Source organism: Corvus cornix, chromosome 2 (assembly GCF_000738735.6).
Source record: "Corvus cornix cornix isolate S_Up_H32 chromosome 2, ASM73873v5, whole genome shotgun sequence".
NCBI classification, from domain to species: Eukaryota; Metazoa; Chordata; class Aves; order Passeriformes; family Corvidae; genus Corvus; species Corvus cornix.
This window is the reverse complement of record NC_046333.1, coordinates 97660743-97677131: the sequence shown is the minus strand read 5'-3', so window position 1 is coordinate 97677131 and position 16389 is coordinate 97660743. Positions and strand designations below refer to the sequence as shown.

Sequence of the window (16389 nt, the reverse complement as noted above, 5' to 3'; positions counted from 1 at the left end):
ACTGCAAATTAAACCATTTTTAGGAATGGATAGCTCTTCTAGCCTTTTGGAAGTTGGAGAGATTTTGTGGAATGTTAGAAACTTCACAGCTGCCAAGACTTGATTATTAGTGCTCCCAGTAACTAACTACTTCACTTACTTTCATTAAAAGACGAGTATTTACTCACCTTGGAACAAACTAAATATGGAGAGCCTTGCTGATCATAATTTTAAAAAACTATCCATTCTGGATCAATTTGGAAGTTGTGAATAAGTTTTCAATGTATTGATTTAATTATAAAAAGTAGTAAAGTGACAATCTATGATCATAGTAAGCATGAGCATTATAGGCAGCTTTGTGTGACACTAGCATTGATCTCATCCTGTTTGGGGTCATAAATTAGACCATTTTAACAGATACAACAGAAAGTTGAATTTGGTGTTGTAATTGACAATTTACTCTTATAAGGATTCTTCTCCCATTAAAAATTACTTTGTTATTTTAAAATATGTAAAATACTTTGTTATTTTAAAAACAGAAAAGCAATTACTCAGTATAAAATTACACGTATTATTGTGTTTGCATGAGAATCCACAGAAAGGCAAAGATTGTCTGTAAGACTATAGAGTAAATGAAGGGTGTTGACATTAGATATAATTGGGTTTAAAGTAAACTTTGTTGGAAAAACTAGGAATCTTTCAGTTCCCTGAAGAACACTAAAATTTCACATCCATAACATTGCTTGTTGAGTGCCCCCAGAAATGGGGTATCCAATTTTGTCAGATACAGTTTAGTTTACAGATCAATTAACCAACAGTCTGAGAAACACAAAAAGTTTCTGAGTTTGATTAGCTAGGTCTTTGGACTCTGGAAGACTGAGCAAATCCTTGGTGTGTTGTCCTGATGTTTGTAAAGACAGAATTGGAGTAAGCAAGTCTGTTGAAGTTTTAGGTTTTAGAATGATCATTTTATCTTATGTGCAATAAAACATTCTTGTTTATACTCATTGCAAATCTTCCTCAAAATTTTATGCCCATCTTTATAATTCCTGAAGGATGTGCTTTTCTGATCATTTAAGAGTTAAATAAGATGGAATATTTACAAAACAATTTTACATTATACAGAAAAGAGTGGAAAAATGCATGTACTACCGTATTCCACTGGTGTGCACTGTAGACTTACAAATGCCACTATAGGCAGTGACTTCTGTGTTGTTTAAAAAATTTTCAGCTAGCTGAAGTACAGAATGTGCTCCTACTCAAAATTATCTAGTGTTTTGGTAGTTAATGAGGGAAATTCCTATCCAAGTTTGTGGGATATGAGGCAAAAATTACACTAATTGGTACTTAAATCTTTTTTGGAACATCAGTGATAAAAAAATATATACCTAGATAAAAAGGAAAACAGGCTAAATGAGCATTTTTTGTTTTTGGCAGAGACATTTCTGTTCTTCCTTTTTTTTTTTTTTTTTTTAGAATTGAAGGTAAGTCATCAGCTATTGATTTTGCACTAGAGCCAAAAAAAAAAATCTTTAAACATCTTTTAAAACAAGCGTTTTCTGTTCTCTCTCTCAGTATATAGTTGTTTTACACTATATTACAGCAGTCTATTTATTGTTACTTAGGAACATTACTTTCTTTAAGAGATTGTGAATGGTTCCCTACCTGTTGTTTCCCAGGTGAAGGAAGCTCCACTGATGTGAGTGAGGCTTCTGGATAAATCGTCTTCTATCACTGTAAATGTTTAAATGCTCTTTAAAATGGAATGGCCTATTTGGGGGCTCAGGTTGTTAACAGGTCTTGTTAAAGACTCTGCTTGATTTCTACCTTCTCCAGAAATCTGTATTCTGAAATTACCTTATAGTGTGAAGGTGCTACTGAGCTGTTTACCTGAAATTGCTTTTTTCATTCACTTAGTACATATATGAAATGGAAAAAGTGATACTCTTATAATCTTACGGAAATTTAGATACAGATAGATAGTAAAATCATTTATTCTGTCCCACACTTTTCACCTGACTCAAAAAATGCCTTCTGATTGTCCCCTGAATCCTGCAGAAAGAATAATAATTATCAGATTGAAACCAGTAGCCTGAATGGCTATACTGGCTACTGTGAATTTCTCTGTTTAGTTTCTCACCTAAGATGACCAGAAATGTTGAGTACTTTGCATGGCTATCATAGGAACAAAATTATGTACATAAAATTAATTTTATGGTGCTTTTATACACTAGAGAATAGCCACTAGTCTGTTTTAGCATGCTAAAAGAGTTTTTATAAAGTTTGATATCAGAAGCCTCAAGGCTGAGATTTAAACTATCATTAGGCAATTTTCTGTAAACAACATCTGAATTATTTGAGAATGCAAATGACTTTATAGAATAGAATCTTGGTGCAGGTAATTTTCTTGTAATAAAATCTCATTTTTAGACTAGATCTAGAATTTGGAGTGTTCCTTATTGGTCTCAATGCTTCATTTGTTTGAGAGGCTGGTGCAATTTTCAGACTGAGTGAAATGAAATGAAAATGATGCTACACATCTAACTCATGGTTTGATTAAAGTTCTCTAAAAATTACTTTCGATATACACTTTTTTTCCTGTGTAAATTACAATAACAGGTGGTTAGAGAGTAAGGAAAGAATTCTTTATTGTTTCTTAAGCAGCAATTCTTGCAAAGAGTTAACTATTCTTTCCACTATTTTCATAAATCAGATCCCCGTTCATATTTAGTTTTATCTCTGGAAGTAACGTACTTAATGTTCTTAGTGTCCAACTTAAAGTATAATTTGTCACGCTGCATAATATTAAGGTTCCACTTGATGTTTATTTTCCCACAAATCTAATTTGGAAAGTGCAGGAAAAGTCTACAGTTTCATTGACTTTTTTGCCCATAATGGCTTCTGACAAGATATTTAAACTCTATTGAGCCATACTTGCCAATATTTTCTCTGTCTTCTTTACATATTTTGTAATGAAAACACCAAGCAAGACCAGGATTATTTTTGGGGCTTTTTTTAATTTAAGGACAACTGAAAGATGAAAAGTTTTTTCTGTGAGAAGTATGTTTAGAAGAAACATATGTTTCTGAATATATCTCTGCACACAGATTCTTTGTGAAAGGAATATGAAGCCAAAATGGCAATATTTGAGGAGCTTTGTTTAGCCTGTTGTTCTGCCACTGAACAGAAAGTATAACTTGGTGATGAAATGAAGAAGATGAGGAAGGAATGTGCAGATGCACACACTTATAGATATGTGTGTATGTATGTGTGTATTTGTGTACATGAAGGGATCTTGGTCCTAGGGATGAGTCAAGGTGTTCCCGCCCAGGGCAGGGGGTTGGATCTAGATGGTCTCCAAGGTTCCTTCCAATTCAGGCCATTCTATGATTCTATAATTGCATCTTTAATGAAAAGAAATTTACATAGTTCAGATTGAAAAGCCCAAAAATATGACAAAGTTGCTTCTTAATAATGTATTAGTGTGGTCCGTTGACCATATGGTTTTCCATCAGAAATTAATTCTTTGCAGTGTATAGTTTAAAAAAAAAAAGGCTTTTTAATATCTAATTTTTAATATATGTTTAAATGTCCTGAATTTACCTCTCAGTATTATATTTTAGCACTCAGTTGTTAAAGTAAATATTCTCCTTGTATGCTTACTTGTTATTCATCCGCATGAAATCAACTTGGGCTGAAATTACCTGAAAAAAGTAACAAACCACTGAAGAATTAAATGTAACAACAGGTAGAATGTAAAAAATTGAATTTAATGTCCGACATTAAAGATATTGAATTAAAGATACAAGCATTTTCCTCTTAATGATGTAGTTCTTTTTTTCTATCCTTACCTGGATAAGGACAGCAATGTGTCACTTAAAAATTAACAATCTAATCTGGGGGGAGGTTTGATTGGAAAATAGCCTTAGTTCATTTTCTTCCATTGTTTTTGAAACAAAACTTTCCCTGCTTACATCAGTGAAGTACTGCATATTTCTTCAAGTGACAGAATGAATGATACCTTGAAGTCAATGAGAAATCTGCTGATGTCAATGAACTTTGGATCAGTTCCTACACTGTGTAGTAACAGGTGATTAAGAATTGTAACAGAAGATTCTTCAGGGACATTTGTAATTTCAGAATACTGGTGTGATGTGCTGTTGTGGGTATGGCTCAGATGAAACAGAAGATGTGCCATGTAAACTGTACTGAAAACAGTAGAACCATTGCTACAGGCACTTGCCACCAGACCACTGCTCTGTAGAAATTATCTTATGTAATTGCTTATCTAGAACAAGTGACTAAAGCTGTGTATTTCAGGTTCTTACTCTGAAAGGAGAGCTGTATGGAGAAATGTTCTATACTATATTTACGTGAAGTCTAAGCAAGACAACACTTAAATGTCTTTGAATAAAGTCATCTCCTCTATTTCTTGAATCCTGTTGAACTTACAGTTCTGAAGAGAAAACAAGCTGAAATACTGGTTTAATCTGTCCCCTTTAGCATAGGCTTTTAATGTTTCATTTTAAAGCTCACTGCATCAGAACATGGCAACTTTTGGAATCTGGCGTATTATACTGCAATTTATCTGCACTTTAAGTAACATTGGTATAATAGTCTGGTATAATATTATTGGTATAATAGTCTGGTACTCAGCAAAGAACCTTGATGCCATCTTGATTTTCCTGAATATTTCATCTTATGTCAAATCAGACTTGCAAATTTTAATTAAAACTGATGGTATGGATTGCTTTTCCTACACGAAAGTTATGATTACAAATTCTAGTGTGATTTCAGACTATTTAGTATTCTAGTAATCTGACTTATTTATTTGTAGAGACCTACAGTTACAGGAAACATCCTATTCCCAGCATCCCTTGACTATTAATCTGAAAAGTCAACAGTCGTGTAAGATAAGTGAACTTGTGTAGTCCCCAAGTTAAATGTAGAGACTTTGACTGTTGCTGTCATTTTGATGTATTTTTGTTATGATTCATCGGCAGTTATATTAAAAAGTGTACTGTAAACTAAGCTTAGTTACAATTTTATTTTCCAATCTATAAACTAGGATTCTAGTTATATCTTTAATATTATTGATTTAATAATTTATCAATTGTGTTGAACAGTTTTCTGATCTGAATACCCATACAGTCTAGGAAATTCTTGAGACTGAGGACAATTTGAACTTGGTTTGAGTGTTTCCCAATCATGCTGGCCACTATTGATTTTTCTGTTTCCTTACAGTTCCTTATCTAGCTATACATTTGTCTCAAGTCAACAATAAAAAGTGAGGATGGAAAGTTGGCCTAGAAATTGGCTGTAAATAAAAGAGTTACTGACCTTCTGTACAGCAAATCAAACTTCAAAAATAAATAAATAAATAAATAAATAAATGTCTATATTACCCACTGCACTATTTACTTTTTTTTTTCCAGATGATTTTCTGCATGTCTTAATTCATCTTCTTATGACAAATCTCCGTATTTTTTGAGGAAGGGTTATCATCTTCTTTTTACAGTACTTATTAGAATGGCTTATGGCATATTCTAGTTCCTAAATTAATTACTAATAATAACTACCTAAACATACAGCAGTAGATAACTATTTGAAATAAAGGGAGGCAAGCTGTTATAGTCTGGATTGCAATTGAATTTGTATGCTGTTTACCTGTAAAAATACCAAATATAAAAATCATCTTCTGTAAATGATATATAAGTTGTTATTGCTCTGAAAATTAAGAATAAAAATTTAATCAGTCTGGTCATTTCTTTCCATAGAATAGAAGCTCATTTTTGCTTCCAGTAAAGTCTGTACATGAATTTCCACTCATAGTCATACAAACTGACAAATCTGTTTTTTATCTTGCTATTAAAAAAAGGTTTTGCATTAGTCAGTCTCAGCTCTCTCAGGGCTTAGTCTGTGTTCTTTGTTTTGGGAAGAAGCTTGTTGTATTAGTTTTGAGTAGGAAAAACAACCACAAAGACACATAACACATGGTCCCCTCCCCCTGATACGAACACTAGTAACAGAAGTAAGCTAAATGCAGATCATAAAAACTCTTAAGCTGGGCAACTTCAGTCTTGCAACAATACTTGGATGAAAAGGGAATGAAGCAGAGTTTAATAAGAAGTTTCAGGTGTCCTCAAAAAAAAAAAAAAAAAAAAAGATTCTCAGCAGGGGCATATTCTACCTTCTTTTGAAACATAAACCAAACTGTCTGGAATTGAACTTCTCAACACACAGTGAGCAGTCTTTTGTCTTCCCACCCCCCACCCACTAAAGCTAAGATGTCAGTGAGGAAAATTAAGGGATGAAAGCTCATGCTTTGCTTCAGATTTTTTTGCTTAAGGATGCCCAAAATCAGCTGCCCTTTGAGATTTCAAATTACATTAGGAAAAAGATCTACTGTAATCCCTATGCCTAAAACAATCTTTGCCATTTACTTTGGATTTTTAACACAGTTTGTTTATTCTATTACCACTGTCACCCCTGCTGTGTTCTGTCATAATCCAATCAACTGCAAGAAAAGCATGCTACTATTTGTAAAGCAAACAAATAAAACCCTTCAGTGTATATGTCAAGAGCTCAAGTTTTTCCTTGCTTGTTAGTGAAACATAAATACTAAAGTGTGATTTTTTTTATTTTTTATTTTTTTAAATTGACGTGGGCTACAGTTATTAGATCAGTTAATTGTTAGTTAGTATGGGAATTTTTATTTGTTTATTCCCTGGATTAAAAATTTGACCTCTCCATGCATAGTAGCAACAGGAAATAATAATTTTTTAGTACATTGGAATTCTCACTGTCCACATGAGTGATGGCTTGTCAAGCTTTGAGACTTTTGGTTGACACGTGTCCCTTATAAATTTCAAGCGGTATTCTCCAAGGGATTAGCTGAAATGTGAATTATTTCCTTGACCAAGATTAGAGAGCATTTTAAATTCACCTAAACCACTGTATAATGTTCATTTAGACTAATCTTGGTTAGAACTCTAATTACTATGTTCATCTCTAGTCAAAAAAAGAAAAGTAGTTTGATAATTTAGTCATGTTAATCCCATTTTAAATATCACTTCCATTTAGGAATATAGCAAATGTGCATCTTGTACATGCCATTTTTATATAAGGTCATGATTATCTAAGCACCAATATTTTGCTAAACACAAAAACAGCAACAACAACAAGAAGATAATTTGAAGAGCCTGCAGTAAAAGGGATGCTGCAAAAAGATGCCCAGTGCATTCGAATGAGTTTAGATTCAGTATCTGTTTCTAATTATGGGAAGTACAGAAACTACTTGAACCTGACTGGTTTTGTCATTATTAAAAAAATAGCCTTCAAGTCAAAGGCTACTTAAAGGTTGCCTAATATTAAAGTTATGAGTAAATAGTACTTGAATTATGTTGAAACAAATGCTTCAACTTTTGTTTCTGCAGTCAGAAATTACACTGAAAGCCACTTTGTTCAGATTTGTACAGGAAAGAATTAAAAGTATTTGACTTATGGGCAATTTCCAGGAACTGGCAAAACTTTTGGAAGTGGTTAGTATGAAGAAGTCTAGAATGGAACCCAGATAGAAAGGTGTTATTGGATAGTCTGAAAGACCATAGCAAAAGGGGACATTTAGTAAATCTGTAGAGTCAAGTTACTGCAGTGAGCTAGTGAAGCATCTTTTTTGGTGCAGCTGAGTAAGTGGTGTAGTTGTTCGTACATTTTATACCATGAGCATTACTTTTGAAATATGGCAAGCCATGAAAGTGGGAGGGTAATATAGCTGAACAATTGCTAGAATGAGAAATACAGAGCAGGAGAAGTTGTGAGTGATGCTGACAGAAATTCTGGAGGTGAGGTACTTTGCCCCAGACAGAGACAAAAGTTTGTGTTACAGTTGAGCAAAAGAGAATGCTTAGAGGTGCTGTTGGAGTGGAACTAGAATTGAGGCAGTCCAGGGAAGGTTAGGACAGCCAAGTGGTCTGTACTCTGAGGGTCTTTGTAGTGTGAGCCAGAGGTGAGAGTCTTAGTCCCAGCCAGAGATGGAAAAGAAAGTCCTTCTACTGTTGCCCACATTATAACATAAGTATAAGGTCTGCATGAAATCATCTATGAGTTGGGTATATATAAAATGCGAGAATACGTGTATTTGTTTCTAAACAACAGTAAAGGTTTTAAAGGAAGAATGACTTGATGGACCATTTAGTATTGGTAATTTAATTGTAATTAAGTTTGGTTTTTTTCAGTAAATAAATAGCTCTCACTTATCCTGTTCATCTTATGGGGGAAGAGAGGAAAATTTCAGAGATATTCTGGAAAATTCCCAGTGTCTTGATGGATAGGTTATTTGTAACTGAGAGATCTTCTTAAATCAGCTATAGGAAAAAAAAGAGCTAATTATTATGGTAAATTTGTCAAAATGTAGGAGGAGCAGATTAAAGATTTCATATCTTTTTTCCTAATTTAGAAACCTAGTTTTTCATTTTTCCTATGGGGGCATTTATTCTGTCTAAGATGCAACAAACGAGATTCTGGTGGTGAAGAGGCAGTTACTTCAATGGTTCCTGACGTGGCAGCAGCAGATACCCACAGGTACCTCACAGGGTTCCCATGAGTCCCTCAATGATCTCTGAGAGAATGCCTGGTGTTATGATCCAGTTTAAACCCAGAAAAGCAAAGCAAGCTAAGTCTCTGTGCATAAACCAGAAAGAAGGTTCAAAATATTCCCAGAAATGAGATTAAAACCAAATGAGGTTAGATGTTGATGCCAAAAAATGGATGTATTTTATTTAATAATAAAAGAGGCAAAGAGAAGGAAAGAGAAAAGAAAGAGAGAAAGAAATAGAAGTGTGCGTGGGGGGTGGGGGAACAGGGAGAGGTGACAGGGGTTAGGTGGAAGCACATCACCCATCTGAGGGTCCCAACGATGTCTCATTGCTCCCCTCCATCCGGTCTGCTGGTGGTGAGGGTCCCCTGTCGCTGCTGTGGCCACACCGCCACACGCCACCACACCACACGCCAAAGAGTACAGAACCCTGTGGATTAATATGCACTTTGGGCCAGGTGGGAATGCCCACGTACCTCTCTTTGCAGGGGCTGGCTTGACACTGTCCCTTGCAACAATGAGGGTCTGTTGCATCATCTCTGGTGTAGAGTCTGGGGACCCTTTTGAGGGGGGCCCCTGTGATGGGCCATGTCATCCCCTCCTGCTGTGGATAAGCTTCTACACCCCCCCAGTGAGGACCCCTCAGCTGGGCTCCTCTGCACAGTGGAGGATGGGCGGTCACTGCACCTCTGACCAGAGGCCTTTCCAAGATACCCAGAGCCTCTCTTCCCTCCACCCTTTGGTGCCGGGGGTGGGTCTGTGTGAGCCTGGCAGCTGATAGCCCTGGGGCTGTGGTCCTCATCTTGGAGGTGTTAAGCTTGTGCTTTGTGCATGTCCCCAGCCCTGAGTTGTTACTTTATCTTATCTTCATCAGTGAGCAGTGTAAGGCCTTAGTCAGGGCCCCATCCAGGTTGTGGTAGTCTTCTCTGCAGCTTTTTTACACAGTTTTAAAAGTCCTTCAAGAAAATGTTTAAGTCATAAACTATAATATTTCAGTCTCTGACACCCAGATAGTCAGGAAGAGACTTAAACCAGAGTACCTTCAACCTGGCGAATGTACTCTCATGGATTTAATCTAGGCTACTTAGAAATTCAGTCAATATCAATATTAATGACTAAACTGAGGAATGGTTCTTACCCAAATGATTTATTTTGAGGTATGCAAATATATGGTGTGCTACCTTTTAGACAATATGAGGGCACCCCAATCAGAAATGGTGGTAAAATATTGACATATTTATATTAGCGAATATGAGACATAGATGCATTAAGAATAAACACTGAGATGAGGCTGATACTCTGTTTTCATTTGAAAGGTAGGTGAAGATGTTGATGTTTAGTTGTTATTATTTTTACTGTTTTCACTAATTAAATTTGCATGTAGAAGATGCATTAGTGCTCATAATTATCAAATGTACATTTCCCTGTGGAAAATGAAGGAATCATTTTTTTCTGTGCTTCTCTCAGCTGAAACACACTTCACTCATAACAAAAATTACATGTATTTGTATGGACTGGTATGCAGGAGGTTTGCATTTTGAACTACAGATTGTTGAATTTGGTTCTGGAAGATAATAAAGTACATGGTTCATCTTTCATGTGCATTAGTGACTTGACTGATCAGGACATGGATATGTTTGATATATCACCTGGCTATAAAAAGGATATATCATTTTTATATTTGTTTGCTTTAAACCATGGGTGAAAGTCCCTTAGTTTCCAAGATAGCCTAGAAATGGTTTAACATTTGGCTTATATCTCAGTAGAACAGCACAAAATGTATCAGAAAAAATAATCATGCTCTTATTTGTTTTCAAATATTCATTCAAACATTCATGCTTTTCTGGCAAACCTACAAGAATGTCTACTTGACAAAATTGTCCTTACATCTTATGGCTATCAGATATTTTATTTATAGCATGTGTTTTTATATCTTCATTATAGCCATCCTTTCTAGTTCAAACTTCTTTCCCCTGTAATTTTTGAAATTGTTTTTGATGCATGAAAATGTTGACTAAATAAGCAGCACTGTACAATCTGGGAGACACTGACAGTTTGGACATTCCTCTAGTCTCAATCTTGTTATGAATTGTGATTACAATGAAGAAGGCTAACATACCCTGCTGGAGCAGGGATGTTGGCCCAGATGGCCCACTGTGGTCCCTTCCAACCTTATCCATTCTGTGATACTACAAGAAACTTCCAGTATTTGTTTAGTCATCGTGCTTAATTTTTACACTTGAAAAATGTAAATATCTCTTTTTTAAAATGAGATCAAATACAAAAGCCCTTCATAATTTTAAAGTAGAAATGAGTCTATGATGTATTGGTCTCCTCTTTACTGATCTCAAATGTTTAGATAGGTAAAGGTAGTTCCTCTGAACTATTTAATTATTTACAAATAATTGGTGGAAGTAGAATTTTGGACAGGAAAGTAGAATTGTGGGTAATTTTCTATGGTAGTCATTGATAGAAAATGTGTTTCCCTTGAATGAATACTAGATTCTCCTGAACAGAAGGTGTTAATTTTAACGTAATACATAGTCCATATGAAATTGAAATTACAAGAAACTGATAAAAGCGGTGCCAGATTCAACATGGCAAGAAAGATCTGTAAGATCAAAGATCATTTTCTCCATCTCACTATGTTCCTATTTTTGAACTTATTTATGCCTCTCTGCATATATTATTTCTGATTGTTGTAAAGTTTCATGCTTAAAGCTTTTTATGTATCTATGGACAACTTATATTCCTGCATAAATCACTTCTGTTAAATTAGTCATAAGCACAAAAGAGTTTTCTCTGTGTGCAGACAAGGGGAGAGGAAAAAACCTACTGGTAAATCAGCAACTTTCCATTTAATGTCAGCATAGTGCAATGATATCTGCTTGCAGCAGACTCAAGCATTTGAGTAGAATCAGAAGGAAGAAATATTTGATTACAAATATGCTGGTCCTAGGCATTGTTATGAATATAAGCATTCATTAAAAAGTTCAATTTGTTGCAAGGCTTGGTGTCTCAAGATATTGCCAGGCACAATAACATTTATCATGCTTTCAGTATAGTTGCAGATGGACTAAATGGTGTTCTTGGCAGACTTGCTCACAATAAGAAAAAAAAAAGAGTAAATTTTTTTCCTGTATTGAAGCACTTGTCAAATAAAAAGGTAGCCAACATTTGTCTTCCCTTTCCTTTGGAAGGAGTGCTATGGATGCTGGTAGTCTTTGATTGCACCTTTTAGATGAAAAAAGAAAAGAATTATAGAAAATGTCAGACGTACTGTAAATAATCATTGCAAAACTGCCTAGTGTCACACATGCTAAGTAATAATTTTGCTTGCCAGCAAACATCACACCTGTGTACATCAGTCCTGGTCTTGGAAGTGGGGAAGCTGATGAGTTTTCTTTCAGCCCTTAGGAGCTTTGACAGTTTTCATCAAGTTCTTACAGACTTCTAGCAGTAGAAATTTCAAAACAAATAAAAAAATAGAAAATAATTTTTAAAAAAACAAAAAAAACCAGACTCCTTCCCCTATACCCAAACAAAATAGGCCCAGTTTTGCTGATAGACTATCTTTAAGCGTTTGATACCATTGCTTTCAGACCGTTGATAAAATATCTTCAGACCCGGTAAAACTATGTTATGAATTGTAAAGATGTTTCACAATGAATTCAATGAAGAAAACTGATGCTTTTGCTTGATGTTTGCTTGCTCCTCAGGCAGAGCTTGGTTTTCAATTCACTTGATCCAATATACCTAGGTGTCATATTTAAGCAAAGCGAATGTTTGCCATTCCTTCTAGCAGCTGAAGCACATTCCATATTTTAGAGGCTGATAACATCTCATAAATAAAATTCCCACTGTGAAAGGGAAGATTCTGTCCTTGCATTTCTCATCAACGTGCAATAATTTGGAAGATGGTTGGTAACACTGCACAGCTGTTGAGTTCTTGGCTCTGGCTTTGAAAAGGCTGTTGGATATGACATTTTTTAAGAGATAGTATTCCTGTCTGAGTTACAGAAAAGGAAAATTTGCTTCTCGTGCTGAGTTTTCTGAGTAACTGTGGGAAAAAAATCTGTAAGAATCAAATTCACTTGTGACTCTATGAAGATTTATGGTTACTTCAATCGGCTTTCTTTATTAGGAGGGTGCCATGGTCCTTAATTCATAACCAACCTCTAGCTTATCAACTATTCAGTTTAATATACCTCTTGCTTAAATTTTGTAGAACAATTTGTAGCATAGATGAATGGAAATTACCTCCATGCACAATACAGTGAGGATATCAAGAATCTTGAAAATACGTGTTCATTTATCTTGCTTTGGAACATGAAAAAAAAGCCCTGCATCGTCATTTTAAGGACAAAAAAACCATATTGATTTTAAATTTTCATTTTTGTTCAGCACAAACTGAAGCAGATGTTTTACATTTGTACTTGAGTGAGGCTGCCAGAGGTCACTAGTTCAAACAGGAATTCTTGTCTCTCTGGGTCACAAGTCTGTAGGCCTTATTCAGCTTGCCTCTAGATACCTAGTATAAGACAGATAGCATTAGAAGCTAATGATTTGCTGTGTTTATGTAAGGTTCAGATTGGAAATTTAAATAAATAAATAAAACAAACTCTTTTATTTTCAGTCAAATCAGCTTTTATTTGAGATGCGTAGATAATCTTTCTCAGATTTGAGAATGTGTAGGTAATCATGCTTTTGGTAAAGAAAATGCCAGTTTTGTAGAAGAAAAATTTTACAGGGAGAATTTCTGGTTGGATTGGTATTTTTTTATTTCTGATATCATTGTCAAGTCAGATCTGATCAAAACTACAGGTTTTTTTAACATAATGCTTGTCTTCTGTCCAGCTCAGTTTAAATGTTTCTTTTAAAAAGCTGAAGATCATAATTCTCTAAGTACACTTTCCTACCTTTTCCAAGCTTTATAGGAAGCTAACAAATCTTTGCACTAAAAATAAACCTGAAGGGTGTGTGGAATTTCTTCTGTTTTCTGTCTGAAATCCTGTTGACTGCTATGTTATTTTCTCATCATCTTTCTTTTTGCATTCATTACACCTTAATTGTTGTCCTCCATCCTACTCTATCTTTTCTTGACTAAGGGGACAGAGAAAAATCTTGCTTCAATAAAACTTTTGGAGCCTCAACCACTGTTATATTGCCTTAAACTGAAGAAGAGCATTAAGATTTTCCTGTTAATGAACTGTACAAGGTGGAGTCCTTTTTCTGTGTCTGTTTTTTTCAGGGTTCTGCCTTTCATGTTGGTTATAAAATGGTGTAGGTTAGCTCTAAGATGTAATTATCCAGTTTCAAAAGGTCAGTACACTGTACTTCATTTCCACCATTCACCTTTGCAATTATCCACTTCATTGACACTACCTTGACCTCATTCTATGCTTCCACCATTATTGTGGTCTTCCTATTAAAAAGTAAAATTCAGTGCAAGTCTGCTCTGACATTTTACGGAGAGAAAATATTCACATTTTAAGGGAAAATTAAAGATCTCAATATTTGTTCATGTGTTCCAAATTGTTTCTTAAGCTTTCACTTGCCTTTATAAATCAGAATCTGGAGTTCCACACAAGAACATCATATAGAATGGAATATTCCTGTGGCTGCTTTGGGTCATCTGTCCACTCCCAGCTTCTTGTGCAGCCCAAGCCTCCTTGGTGGCAGGGCAGTACAAGGAGCTGAAAAAGCCTTGACTTAGAGTAAGCAACAACGAAAACTTCCCTGTTATCAACATTATTCTCATACTAAATCCAAAACATAGCACTGTACCATATCTTAGGAAGAAAATGAACTCTTATCCCAGCTGAAATCAGGACAGTTAAATATGTAAATTTATCCCAATTGGAGCTTGTAGACATCTTGGGTGCAATGAATTGAAATTTTACAGACAGAGGTAAATAAATTTATCCTTGACATCAGATCTTTGTGTGATAGTCATCTTCTGCCTAATTTCTTGACTTGAATTCAACCTTGTATGGTTTTGTGATTTCTCTCTATTTGATGGCTGACAAAAATGAATTTGTATTGATTAGTGTCAACACTGTGAAAAAGTAAACTTTCAGGCTTAGAATTTCACCTGTGTATTTTGGCAGATGCTTTGCAAGAAGACAGGTTTGCTCATGTTCCAGAACTTTCATGGATACTTGCAATACTAAATATGCCTGCATATTTATTTAGGAAAAGGTATGGGGTAACCATATTTTATGTGATTGTAGTCCAGTAGACAGTAATCAAACATTTTGCATAATTTTGGTGGGGAAGAAAAAATATTTGCTGCTAAATAGGGGTATGTGATTCCTTAATTTCCAACTATTGTACAGAAATTCAGTGGGTAGACTTTTAAGACCTCATTAGGAACATGTGAGCATCAAGCATTTACTTGTGTGTTGGAGTTAGCAACTTGTAGTCTATCACTCTGGACCCACTCTAATGGTTTGATGACCTGTGCCCAAAACTGTAGACAGTGCTTGAGGTGAGGCCACACCGGTACAGAGTGCAGTGGAACAATCACTTTTACTGCCCACTGGAAATCTGAATGAGCCTCTTTATTTGGTTTCTAATTGTTTTTATTTACTCAGAAATAAGGTGGGAACAGATGAGTTTGCAATTTGATTTAGCTAGATAACCACATTGTTACTATTCACAGGGTCAGAATTATGTTTCTCTTATGCTGTAAAAACTCATTCTTTTCTCCCCACATTCAGTACCTTTTCATTATTTTCCAGAAATTGATTTTAGAATAAAAGTAACCAATAAAACTGAAAAAGTACACCTCTATGTCTCTTTCTAAAGCTTGTTGGCACAGATATCCTATTTCTTCAATGAAGAAGTGTCTCACAGTGTTGTCAGTCTCTATTTTTATCAACCCATCGATTTTAGTTCTCACAGAACTGAAAATTGTAAAAAGTTCTTAAATTTTGACCTTTTTAAAAATATATTAGCAATTCCTTTTTTCATTGCAATTAAAAGAACTGGAACCTTTTATTTTCACAGTCTTTAATCTATGTAAATCTCTTTTAATCTGTTAAGAACCAGTTAATAACTTGTTAACAGTAAGTATTGTCAATAACAATTTTCTGATAAATATCCATTAGTACATGTTAAGTACCTGATTTGTGCTATAAACATAAATTCACTTTGCTATTTTTTCTTTTGAAGTCTGAGAAGTATTTAATACAGCCTTAACAAAAACCTCTATGCAGTTGTCTCTGAAGAATAAATCAGTTCTCAGATAATTACTTTATATGACTTAGAAATGTGTCTTTTTGTTGATGTATTTAATTCTCCCTATATGTGGATTTGATGAATGAATTCATAAAGTTGTCCTAAAGTAAGGTTACAGCAGCGGCCATAAAAGATAATATTTCCCTTAAGACTATTAATTGTGACCACAAGAAAAAGATTAGCATGAAAACTTAAAAATCTTTCCTCTGGTTATGAGGATAGCAGTATGTAAGTACTGAAGGCATACTTTAGAACTTCTTGAGTTTAACGAATATTCATTACAATACTTCTAAATTGTAAACAGAGTAAAAACATGCCACTTTTCATCTTTTGGAGAATAAAAAGTGAACATTGACATTGTCAATCCAAAATCAGTCTCAATCTTATTTAAAACATTTTATTATTTTTTAATATTATTTTTCCATAAATAGCAGGAAAATAATAAGAATTTATCACCAGTTACTGTATAAAAAAATTACCTATGCTTTACTTTTTTAAAGGTACATTTGATGAAAAATTTACTGTCTTGGTTATTTTCTTTTCGAATTCAAATATTTAACTTTATGAAACAT

At 34.6% G+C, this 16389-nt stretch overlaps 1 protein-coding gene across 3 annotated transcripts in view; it reads left to right on the top strand.

Annotated features, from left to right (window-relative positions):
• CCDC102B (coiled-coil domain containing 102B) overlaps positions 1 to 16389 on the top strand; it is a 149123-nt gene that overhangs the window by 28915 nt on the left and 103819 nt on the right. The window lies entirely within an intron of this gene.